General features: G+C 45.6%; 1 pseudogene; it reads left to right on the top strand.

The window, feature by feature from the left end:
- Positions 1-2631: 2631 nt before the first annotated feature.
- Positions 2632-11993, top strand: part of LOC139835741 (uncharacterized) — a 30466-nt pseudogene continuing 21104 nt past the window's right edge.

Raw genomic sequence — 11993 nt, 5'->3', positions numbered from 1 at the left:
GAGATAGTCCAAGGGTTTGAGGACCTGGACATTGACATTGCTACACCTGAAGGGGCGAAAAGACTTGGAGATGTCAAGCGCCAGTTCATTCTATGGCAGAAGAAGTTTATCAAGTTTCCAAGCGAGGCGCCAACAAGTCCACCCCCCTACGGTGGTGGTGGTGGCGGCGGTGGCGGTGGTGGTGGTGGTGCTTCACCTACACCTCCTTCACGTCAGCCGACGCCGCCCCCCAATTCACCTCCGGCGGGTAAGCAGCCGCCGCCCCCTAGTCCGCCCCGGGCGGGTAAGCAGACGCCGCCCCCCAATCCACCTCCGGCGAAGAAGCAGAAGCAGCAGTCCTGGATTATTAACCCGGATCCTTACGTACCTAAGAAAACAAAGGTACCGGAGCCATCACTGAAGCCTCTCCCCACGAGGCTTTGGGAACGTAGTGCCGAGGAAGTCGAGGCGGCCGCGACTGCTGATTTAGAGAAATGGAAGGCGGCCTGCAAGAAGAAAAGAGAGCCCGAGCCCAAGCCAGTATTTTCTGATGAGCAAAAGAAGTGGGCTAAGTCATTTTTGAACGCACCGTCCCAAGCCGCGAAGAATCTGCCTGACGACTATGCACGTGAACTAAAGAATCAGGCACGCATATTCAAGGAGAAGAATGAGGAGGCCGATAAAGCGAAATTACAAAGTGCACAAAGCGGGAAACGAGTTGTTGCCCAGCTCGGGGAACAAAGTAAACAATCGATTGCCCCGCTTATAGTGACAGCCGCCGGTCCGGATGCCCCCGAAATCATAGAAGCTGCGGCAGCACAGGGATTGACTGTAACGAGTGCCAGAGAACAAGCGGCCAACTTAGGTATTACTCTTCGTGAACTGTTAGGCCTTGATGAGGTGCCAGTGAAGGAGGTAGTACTTACATATGTGAAGAATGGGCCTCTCGTCGAGCCTGCGCAGGAAGAGGATCTACCTCCACAAATGAAAGGTCTGCTGAACTGGTACAAGGGTTACATAAAACATAAAAACGCCAAAGATTATATTTATGCGGAAGTTGGATATGAGCATCACTTCAAACAATACTGTGTACAAATTCATCTGAGTGAATTGTTCCAGCTTTTCAATCTGCGCGAGCTCGACAAATCTATCATCAGTTGCTACGTTCTGTAAGTGATTTATTTCTACCCCATCTCGTTCATATTGCCTGCACTATATATATATATATGTCCTAACTATATTGTTGTGTCCACTATTATACATGCAGATTGAAGATTAAGGAATGCAGAGTAAGGAGCATCCATGATGTTGGGTTCATTGACCCACACATCGTTAATGGATATACGTTAAAGCATCACCCCGCCGACGTGGAGAAAGACCTGTGGCGGTTTCTTGATAAGCAGGAACTCAAAAGTGATATTTTATTTCCTTACCATTTTGGGTGAGTGTTTATGTCTTGAGCACATTCTCTTTTGTTTACTCCATGCATGGTATGTGGCCGGCTAATCGATGAGTTATGCATGACATACTGTGCATGTATCGTGTCCGCAGGTTCCACTGGATTCTGCTAGTAATTAAAGTTGACAAATCAGAATGTCTCATCCACGACTCTCTAGATATGGATAAGGCGGAGTGGGCCGACATGAAACAAATGATTCAAAAGTAATTGTTTTCATTCATTTGCGCTCTATATCGATCGGCCTTTTTCGTTCATTTCCTAATTAAGCTTCAAGTAATTAACTAATAACTCTCTTGTTCATTTAATTTTCTTTGCCTCGTAGGGTTTGGAGACGGTTCGCAGATACAAAGGTCGGTGAATTCAAGAAAGAGCTAAATTTCATGCGGTCAAAGGCTAAGAATGGTAGCGATATGCAGCCACCGGGAACCAATCTGTGTGGATACTATGTCTGTGAGATGATCCGGAGATACACCTCTGAGCGCGTTCCGAGTGATCTCAATGCTCAGAGGAATAACCTCCGGTCGATGCTTAGTCCAGAAGCTCACTTCCGATCACTTCAAGAGGAACTAGCTGGATGGTTCAGGAGGGAAGTCCTCCATCCTAAAGGAGAACACCATTGCGACGACGTAGAACTATACATGCATTAAATTATGTATGGAAACTTGTTCAAACTTGTATATGGTCATCCGATGATATTGAATATATATTGTATATTCCTCTTGAATTCTTTTTGGTTCTAATTTCAAATTTGTTTGAAATTGTACATTCATATGCATGTATATATGTAGTACCGTAGAATATGTGAAACTCCTTCAAAATTACAATAAAGCACAAAAGAAATAAAACAATATACAAATTAAACAGAAAATATGTTTAGGGGGGGCAGGTTTAGGGGGGGCCTAAAACCCTAAACCTGCGGCGGCCTTTAGTCGCGGTTGGCCAGAAGAACTGCGACTAAAGGTCCTCCGCCTAGACGGCCGCCTGGCGCCCACGTGGACGGGCCTTTAGTCGCGGTTCGTAAGGAACCGCGACTAAAGGGGGGCCTTTAGTCACGCTACTTTGGTCGCGGTTGCGCAACCGCGACTAATGGCAGTTGCGAACCGCGACCAAAGACCCTTTTTCCACCAGTGCCTGCAGGGAGCAGCGGCATCTTCGCGGCTGGCGCAGGGAGCGGAAGCCTCGGCAGCGAGCCAATGCAGCGTCCGCGGCGAGTGGGTCTGAGCCGTCGTCGTCAGCCATCATCTCGGGCACGCACCACATCATCTTCAAGCCTGCAACTCGGCGGCGGATTCCGCCTCGACCTCACCTCTTCCTTCTTCCAAGGCGGGAGCAGCAGCGTCGGCGCGAACAGCGCGGGTATCGGCAGCTCGACGTTCATGCAAGGAGGGAGCAGTGGGCACGGCGGCTCGACGTTCATGCAAGGAGAGAGCAGCCGGCACAGCGGCTCGACGTTCGTGCAAGGAGAGAGCAGCCGACACGGCGGCTCCATGTTCGTGCAAAGAGGGAGCAGCGATCACGGCGGCTCGACGTTCAGTAAGTTCCAACTTTCGTGCTCTCAAGTTGCATGTCATGTTTCTATTGGTAGCAGAGCACAGCATGATCGACGTAAGTTTCCAAATTTCTCACGGTTACTTAATCATGTTCAGATGGAGAGGCTAGAGGGAGCGGCAATGGTGGAGGGGAAAATGGTTCCGACGTAGGTTACCGCGGCGTTGGCTACAACCCTCTGTTTGAGAATGCCGACGAGTACCCTCCTAGCCAGCATGTACAACTTAATCCGCGGGAAATCGATTTGAGTAAGTTTAATGATGTTATAGATTACACTTTCCAACGGATTTGTGTAGATTTGAGTCTCAAAGAATTCCGAATTATCTGATTTGTGTAGATGTTCTAGCAAACAAACGTAAGAGGAAGCACTATCCAACGGAAGAAAAGCGTCAAATATATTCATGGATTTTGCAACGCAATGGAACGGCCAAAAACCTGAAGCGTGGAGTTTCAGCTGGGGTTGCAGAAATTGCAAAGTGTCCAAGGAGAGTAGTCACGGGGATTTGGAAGCAGGTGTAAGAACATGTCCTTTACCCTATGTGTGGTTTTTGTAATTGATGACAAACCCTATGGACTAACGGTTGCATTGAGAATCAATCTTACCTCAAGTCCATAGTCATGTTGGACTCAAGGTTGTAAGATGGAGAAGACGGAGTACAATGATGAAGATGGTGTCGAAGAGAGAAGACGGCGTAGAAGATGAAGAGAGAAGACGGCGTAGAAGATGAAGAGAGAAGACGTCGTTGAAGATGAATGAAGACGGTGGCGTGCGTACAAGATGAAAGAAGACGGTGGCGTGTATGTTGGAGGAAGACGGTGGCATGGACAATGATGAAGACGGTGGCATGGACAATGATGAAGAGGGTGAAGACGGAGCTTGCCGACTCGAGAAGAACGCGCAAGGACTAGGTTTGTGCTCGATAGGATAGTGGGTCGTATCATCGGAGAGAACTCAAACCTTTCATGCATTGCATCGTGTTCTTGGTTCTTCTTGGTTCTTATGCATGAAACGGATTTCGGTTGCATCGCATGTTGCATATGCTAGAGTGATGATTTTCCCGATATACCGTATTGAGAGGTTACACCTCTATGACCATGAGAAAATCATCACTCACTCCTTTGCATGATTTCACCTTGTAAAGATGTAGCTCTTGTCGCCCTCTTTCCAACGAAATTGGTTTCATGTCATTCCGAATTTCCTAGCTCGAGATATTGCGTTTTCCGTGTTGCAGATAAAAAGAAAACGAAAATAAACGTTGTTGGGCCAGGCGGTACTACCGCGAGCGGTACCGGTCTAGATACCGTACGCGCAGTTTTGTATACTGGATCGCGAGCGGTACCAGGCCGGTACCGGCCCGATAGTACCGTAGCCCATTTACGGTACCGGCCCGGTAACTGGCCGGTACTACCGGCCCAACTTTATTTATTTTTGTTTTCCTTTTTTTTCACCTCCTCCCGCTCTTGGGCCGCCCTCCTGCCAGTCCGGCCCAGCCACCGCTGCCTTGCCCCGCGTGGGCCGCGCCTCCGCAGCCCAGCCGCCGCTGCACCACGCCCCGCCTTGGCCCAACTCGCCAAGCGAGCTCGCGTCCACGCCGCCTCGCTCGCCCGCGGGAGAGAGCGCTCGCTCTCGATCCCTGCGCCGGCCGCGTTGACCCCGCTCACCCTCGAGCCCCGCGCCTGCCTCGCTCCCGCTCGATGCTGCTGCGCGCACCATCTCCTGCCCACTGCTGGTTGCTGCGCGCGCTGCCTGCTGGCCCCACCTGCCCATGCACATGCACTGCTACGCTGCTGCACTCGCTGCTCTCTCTCTCTCTTGCTGTTTCTTCTGATTTGCTCTGTTTTGCACACAAGCGGTAGTACCGCTCCGCAGAACGGTACTACCGGTTTCGGGCCGATTCAGATCTGTTTTCTGCACAGTTCGCGCTCAAGCAGTAGTACCGCTTCGACAAGCGGTAGTACCGCTTTGGGCGCGGATCTGACCGTTTTTCAGCCCCAACAGCTATATTTCTGGGTCCTCTATTTATACCTCTCTTCCACCTCCTCCCAAACTAACCCTTCCCCTCCATTCTCTCTCCTCCATTGTTGACCTTGGGTTCTTTCTTCCTCCTCTTGATCCCCCCACTATTTGTTGCATTTTTTGTGGGAAAGGAGAGAGGAGATCTAGATCTAGAGCTTCACCAATTGAATCCTCCTCTAAGTGAGAGGATCTTGCTAGATCTAGATCTTGGAGTTTCTTGGTGTTTCTCCTCACTTTGTTCTTCCTCCCTTATTCCCCCAATAGCTTCTTCTAGCTTTGTTGGAATTTGGAAGAGAAGAACTTGGGCATCCTAGTGGTGTTCTTAGCCATTGCATTAGGTGCATCGGTTGTGCTCTCTCCGGGGTTTCGATCTCGTAGGGTGTGTGTGTTCTTCTTTAGTGGATCTTGGTGATAGGGTTCCTTTGTGGGGCATTGGAAGGGTTCCTTCGTGGGGCATTGGACGGGTTCCTTCGTGGGGCATTGGAAGGTTTCCTTTGGTGGAGTGTGTTAGCCTCTTGTGGCGCATCGCATCCTTGGTGGAGTTGGTTTCCTTGGTGGAGTGTGTTAGCCTCGTGTGGCGCAGAGCATCCTTGGTGGAGTTGGTTTCCTTGGTGGTGTGTTGTAAGCCTCTTGTGGCCGTGTACTTGAGAGCCTCCTCGTTGTGGAGTTGCCTCAAGCTTGATACTTGGGAGTTTGCCCAAGCTTGTACGGGTTCGGTGACCACCCTCAAGGGTCCCTTAGTGGATCGAGGCTTTTCTCCTTGGAGGAAAGGCTCGAGGAGAATACAGTGGCCCTAGTGGCTCATTGGAGTGCCTCGTGCCTCCACACCGCTCCAACGGAGACGTAGCACCCTTGGGTGTGAACTTCGAGATACATCGTCGTCTCCTCGTGCACCGGTTACTTCTCGACCCGAGCTCCTTTACCTATGCGCTTTACATTGTGATATCTATCATGCTCGATGCTATACCTATCTTGTTATCACCTTGTTGCTCATCATGCTAGCATAGTTTATTGGAGCACTTAGGCAAACCCCTAGTTGTTAGGCCTTGAGCTAAACTAGTAAACACTTGTAGTTTTATTCCGCCTAGTTTAGCTCTCAAGTAGAAGTTTTTATACACCGCCTATTCACCCCCCCCCCCTCTAGGCGACGTCCTAGAACATTCAATTGGTATCAGAGCTAGGGCTCTCTTATCTTGTTGGGCTTCACCGCCTAGAGAGTATGATGTCGGCTAGAGGATTAGTGCACATTTCCTCCTTTACATTTGATGGCACTAATTATGATGCTTGGAAATTCTACAGGCTTGATTATTTTAGGGACATGCACCCACATGTGGAGCGAATTCTTGATATGAGTTTTTCTCCTCCTAAGGATCCACAAAATCCAACTTTTGAGGAGAAGAAAAACTCTTATCTAGATGCTCAAGCTACTAAAGTCCTTTGCCGTGTTGTGAGTCATGTAGTGATTTCCTCCATTGCGCCTTTCCGGAGTGCTCATGAGGTTTGGACAAAGCTTCGAGATACATATGGTGGATCCAAGACCATTGAGGATGATCATGCTCCTTCCACTTCACCAACGTGTGGTAAGACACAAGGTAATGGTATGGTGAGTGGTGATGAACATTGCATTTTTGATGGTGAGCGCTCTCTTGATGATTCTTCATCTCTATCCCATTGCAATGTCTCATCTTTGGACTTTAACACTTGTAGCACTATAAATGATTTACATGCTAGTGTTGATAGTCCTTGCATATCTTCATCCCATGATGATATGCTTCTCTTGTCTTGTTGCCATAATGAAGATACTTTGCTTTCCTCTAGTATTTGTGCTAACAATGTAGAGGAAACCAAAGATACTATGGGCCAAGATAAGATCTTGGATGGAGCTTCAAGGAATTCATCTTCTTCATCATCGCACGGTTCCTACACTTGCCTTATGGCTAAGGCTTCTAAGGTATCTCCTTCCTTGGAACCCTATCTATCTAGTGATGATGAGGATGATGATATGGAAGTACTTAATGTTGCTTCCTTAAACAAGTTGGGAGAGTCGGTTTATCATACTCTTCCTAAGAAGAAAGTTGTTCGCTCTAACTTCATGAAAATCTTCAATTTTGCCATTAAGAGCACAAAACTTATTTAGAAAAAGGAAGAGCATGAGCGCGAGTATGCACACGAGATTATAAAACTTGGTAAAGCTCTTAAAGAACAAAAAGCCACCAAAGAAACTCTTGAAGAGAACTTTGCTATGAGGATACTTATGGAAAGGGAATCTCATGATAGAGCTTTAGAGGTGGCACATGATTTTCAAATTAAAAATAAGAAGCTAGTTAGTGCTAATGATAAACTCCTTGAGGATTTTGAGCTTCTCAAAAGTAGCTCTAGGGCTATTGAGAGTGAGCTCATCAAACTCACCGAGTCTCATGAGCAATTTAAAGCTCTCAACCTAATAGAGCTTGCTAAGTTGCCTTCTCCTTGTGCTATGATTGATAATGCTTGTGCTACTAACTCTACCTCTTGTGAAGTTTCCATCTTGAAGGAGAATGTTGAGCTAAGGGCTCAACTTGCTTTGCTAACAAGCAATTATGAGAAATTGGAAGAGAACTATGGAAAGCTTTCTAACTCCCATGATGATCTTCTAGTCTCTCATAATTTGCTAAAGTTAGCCCATGAGGCTATCATGACAAAGGTAAAATCTTGTGTGCCTCATGTGAGTACTAGCACTACCTCTCAAAATGCTATTTTGCCATGTGCTAGTGCTTTTAGTTCACCCACTCATGCTATTGACTTATCTTGTGGTGAACTACCTTCTATGCCTTGTTCTACAATTCCATGTGCTAGTGCTAATAAATCACCCACCCATGATGTTGCTATATCTTGTGGTGAACTACATACCTTGCCTTGTTGCTCTAACAATAAAGCTTCCACTTCCTCTGGTACTTGTGTTGTTACTAACCATGTAGGGGAAATCGAAGAGCTCGAGGCCTGATGACCCACAAGTATAGGGGATCGCAACAGTCTTCGCGGGAAGTAAAACCCAATTTATTGATTCGACACAAGGGGAGACAAAGAATACTTGAAAGCCTTAACAGCGGAGTTGTCAATTCAGCTGCACCTGGAAACAGACTTGCTCGCAAGAGTTTATCAGTAGTAACAGTTTATAGCAGTAGCAGTAGTGAAATAATAGCAGTAGAGTAACAGAGACAGCAGTAGTGATTATAGTAAATAGCAGGATTAAAATACTGTAGGCACAGGGATGGATGACGGGTGTTGCATGGATGAGAGAAACTCACGTAACAATCAAAGCGGGGCATTTGCAGATAATAATAAAACGGTGTCCAAGTACAAAGCAATCCATAGGCATGTGTTCCGTATATAGTCGTACGTGCTCGCAGTGAGAAACTTGCACAACATCTTTTGTCCTACCAGCCGGTGGCAGCCGGGCCTCTAGGGAATCTACTGGATATTAAGGTACTCCTTTTAATAGAGTACCGGAGCAAAGCATTAACACTCCGTGAACACATGTGATCCTCACATCACCGCCATCCCCTCCGGTTGTCCCGATTTCTGTCACTTCGGGGCCTTTGGTTCCGGACAGTGACATGTGTATACAACTTGCAGGTAAGATCATAAAACAATGCATATCATGATGAAATAATAACATGTTCAGATCTGAGATCATGGCACTCGGGCCCTAGTGACAAGCATTAAGCATAACAAGTTGCAACAATATCATCAAAGTACCAATTACGGACACTAGGCACTATGCCCTAACAATCTTATGCTATTACATGACCAATCTCATCCAATCCCTACCATCCCGTTCAGCCTACAGCGGGGGAATTACTCACACATGGATGGGGGAAGCATTGTTGGTCGATGGAGAGGCATCGGTGATGATGATGGCGATGATCTCCTCCAATTCCCCGTCCCGGCGGAGTGCCAGAACGGAGTTTCTGGTCCCCGAGACGGAGTTTCGCGATGTGGCGGCGTTCTTGAGGGTTTCTGGTGACTTCGACTTCGTCCTCGCATTTTTTAGATCGAACCCTTTAAGTAGTCCAGAGGAGGGCGTCGGAGGCCAGCCGAGGGGGCCACACACTAGGGCGGCGCGCCCCCCTCCTGGGCCGCGCCGGCCTGGTGTTTGGGGCCCTCGGGCCTCCACCTGCCTTGCCCTTCTGGCTCCCTGAGTCTTCTGGTAAAATAGGCCCTTTGGTATAAATTCCGAGGATTTTCCCGAAAGTTGAATTTCTGCACAAAAACAAGACACCAGAGCAGTTCTGCTGAAAAAACGTTAGTCCGTGTTAGTTGTATCCAAAATACACAAATTAGAGGCAAAACAATAGCAAAAGTGTTCGGGAAAGTAGATACGTTTTGGACGTATCAAATCCCCCCAAGCTTAGCTTATTGCTTGTCCTCAAGCAATTCAGTTAACAACTGAGTGCGATAAAAGAACTTTCACGAACACATTTGCTCATATGATGTAAATATTCTCATGATATGGCTAACACTTAGGCAGTTCATAATAAGGTACATGCAAATAAGATCATCTAATAACTATGCCAATCATGGAAAGGTACCAACAATTAATAATAAGCATCATGAATCATGTCTATAAGCAGGATTGCAATGTTCATAAAAGGGTATGATAAAGTGGTATCTCGCTTGCCCGAATTTAAACAGCAAAACATAAATGCCCAGGCACCTCTGAGGTTCATAGAAAGACTAGAAATAGAGATTGTCAAAGATAAAAGCATCAAAGTTATACCACAGACAATCATATTTTGGGACAAGCATATTATACTAAGAATGACAGTTGTGCTCTCAAGAAAGTGCTCAAAGAAAGGATGGAGACACAACATAAAAGTAAAAGATTGACCCTTCGCAGAGGGAAGCAGGGATTAACATGTGCTGGAGCTTTTTATTTTTAAAACAGGAGTAAAATTATTTTGAGAGGTGTTTGTTGTTGTCAACGAATGGTAATGGGTACACCAACTACCTTGCCAACCAGACTTTCAAGAGCGGCTCCAATGAAGGACGTTATTTCTACCAGCAAGGTAGATCATCCCTCTTCTCTTTTGTTTACACACGTATTTTAGTTTTATTATGAGTGACACTCCCCCCAACCTTTGCTTACACAAGCCATGGCTAACCGAATCCTCGGGTGCCTACCATCAATCTCATACCATGGAGGAGTGTCTACTTGCAAAATTAAGTTGCTTACTGATGAATCAGAGCAAAACATGTGAAGAGAATTATTAATGAAGTTATTAATTGGGGCTGGGCACCCCGTTGCCAGCTCTTATTATGAAAGTTCATCAAAAGTAAATGACAAGGTTGAAAGATAAACACCACATACTTCCTCATGAGCTATAAAACATTAACACAAATTTAGAAGCATTTTGAAGGTTTAAAGGTAGCGCATGAGAATTTACTTGGAATGGTTTGAAATGCCATGCATAGGTATTTATGGTGGACACTTTGGAACAACTTGGTTTTCAGGTGTTTGGAAGCACAAGCAGCGTTCCCGCTCAGTACAAGTGAAGGCTAGCAATAGACTAGGGAGCGACAAATCAAGAGAGCAGTCACTGTCATAATTATGCTTGTGGCAAAATAAATTAACGAAGGCATAAAAGTGATACAAAAACTCTGAAGCAATGTAAATCATAGAGGCTTAATTGAATTTTGTTCAGTCATATGCATGCGTGAGCATGTGCCAAGTTGATTCAAATGAATTATTCAGAGGAGGATACCACAATTTCATACCTATTTATGAATAAAACAATGCAAGCAAACATCCATGACATGCTACTCATATTAATAAATTGGAACTAAACATGAGAGATCATGAACTACTAGACTTTCTTAAATGACATATACCTCACATGAACCAACTAAGCATGCTCACATGGATGAGTATATGTACAAAAATGAAAACAAATAGAGTTCATACCAGCCTCTCACCACATTCGAATTGTCGTAGATCGTCATTATTGCCTTTCACTGGTGTAGCTTGAATAATATGAAATGAAAACCACGCTCCAGCCACCGAAGACCATTGAACTCATAATGAACTTTACAAAACCAAAGAAGAACAGCAAATATTTTTGGTGTTTTCGAATTGGAAACAAGAACAAAAGGAAACAAGCAAACAAAGCAAAATCTTTTTGGATTTTCTTATAGCAAACCAACGATAGAAAATAAAGAAAAATAAAAGCAAGAAAACAAAATAAGCAAATGGTGAAGAGAAACAACAGAAATATTTTTGGTCTTTTTGTGTTTTAGGAAAGAAACAAAGCAAAAACAAGAATATGAAAACTAGAAGAGTCACATAAACACAAAGCAGCAGGAATTCGTCAAACTTGACAGCAGTACAGTAATCAATTTTTAAGAAATTCTTCCACTGCTCAAATCTAAAAGTGTTCAACTAATGAAAGTTAGATAACAACCTGGGAAACATGCACAAAAATTGGCTTCGCAAAATATCGTGCTGGCTATTTTTGAGAATTTTTTTTTTGGTAACAGTCCAGAATCTGTTTTCAGACAGCACTTCCCCAAATATCATCTCCCTCTCATTAGAAAACCACTTAAAGAAACTAAACAAGTATATACAAGTATCCAGCAACCATAATATGCAAAGAATGAGTGATGCCGGTATACCTCCCCCCAAGCTTAGGCTTTTGGCCTAAGTGGAGTTCAATCTCATGGTGCCCACGAAGTAGCACCTCCGTAGTACGATGAAGATGGATCATATTCCGGGTATGTGCTAGAAGAAGCACCCGGATACGTGACTGTGTAGTCGTAGGAGGGCTCGGTGTCCTCGGAGTCATGCTGCTGGTGGAAGCCTTGTATCTTCATTTTCTCATCCACCTCCTCCTTGGAGCGCGACCATGGTTTCCTATCAATACTGAACAAATCTGGCTGGGGCAAAGGGATTTCCCTCTCATCCCCATCAGCAAACAACATTCTATAGACCAAATTATCTGAACTAGAATCAGC

The sequence above is a fragment of the Lolium perenne genome, chromosome 2 (assembly GCF_019359855.2).
Source record: "Lolium perenne isolate Kyuss_39 chromosome 2, Kyuss_2.0, whole genome shotgun sequence".
Classification (NCBI taxonomy): domain Eukaryota; kingdom Viridiplantae; phylum Streptophyta; class Magnoliopsida; order Poales; family Poaceae; genus Lolium; species Lolium perenne.
Note: the sequence above shows the minus strand (reverse complement) of the source record. Positions and strands in the feature narration are given on the sequence as shown.